The sequence below is a fragment of the Lipotes vexillifer genome, unplaced genomic scaffold (assembly GCF_000442215.2).
Source record: "Lipotes vexillifer unplaced genomic scaffold, Lipotes_vexillifer_v1.1 scaffold496, whole genome shotgun sequence".
Lineage (NCBI taxonomy): Eukaryota > Metazoa > Chordata > Mammalia > Artiodactyla > Lipotidae > Lipotes > Lipotes vexillifer.
In genome coordinates this window covers 6,256,858-6,257,772 of record NW_006786690.1, presented here as the reverse complement: position 1 = coordinate 6,257,772, position 915 = coordinate 6,256,858, and the positions used below count along the sequence as shown (strand labels likewise).

The 915-nt window shown below is 46.3% G+C and overlaps 1 protein-coding gene across 3 annotated transcripts in view; it reads right to left on the bottom strand.

The window, feature by feature from the left end:
- Positions 1-915, bottom strand: part of KIF17 (kinesin family member 17) — a 49,055-nt gene that overhangs the window by 40,189 nt on the left and 7,951 nt on the right. The window lies entirely within an intron of this gene.

The window sequence follows — 915 nt, the reverse complement described above, 5'->3', positions numbered from 1 at the left end:
GAACCTGTGTCCCCTGCATTGGCAGGCGGACTCTCAACCACTGCGCCACCAGGGAAGCCCCGTTCTGCCTATCTTGATAGAGCCCTCAAAGCATCTAATTCTGCTTCACCCAGCTGGGAAATGATGTTCTTTCATTCTGATTCTAGCCTTTCAGGAGACTGAGGACAATTTACAAGATGAGCAATGCTCAGTGACCAGTTGGGCCAGCCCTAGTTTTTTCTGTCTTGAGTCCATTTTGCAACCCCCAGGTCATAGTCCTCATCCTTTCTCGGAATCCCAATGGCACGAAAGAGCTCACACATCGAGCCCCTACTATGTGCTGACCCTCTGCTCAGCAGCTCACCCTTGTTACCCTCTTCAATCCTCACAACAACATTCTGAGGTCATATCATCGATCTTTGGACACCTTCACACCAGACCCCTTTCATAGGGGGACAAGGTCCCAGAATCTGAGCCCATCTGCAGCGGTAAAATGGCATGTTTGCAATTGAGGAACTTGATGTCAGACAGATCTGGGTTCAACTCCAGGTTTGGCCAGCTTCCTGCTGTTGAAGCTTGGGCAAGTTAATTACCCTCTGTAAACCTCCCTTCCCACATCGGTAAACTGAGGATAATAATATGGGTATCCCCAACTTTCTCTAAGTTCAAGTCGGAAAGAAATCCGATTTTCACTTTTACCAAAAAAGGCTTTATCGTACTAATGTCAGTCTTTCATAAAAGCAAAGTGGAATCAAGATTTTGGAAAGCAGGGGATACTCTTCCCTTTGTGCCATTTCAGCTTACAAAACACTCGCTCTGCTTTCTGATTAGTGGGGGAAACCTGCATCTACCTAACGAGGTGACTGGGAGTATTAAATGGGATAACATGCCTCAAGCGGTCAGTAAACAGTAAGTGCTCAAAAAATGATCACTATT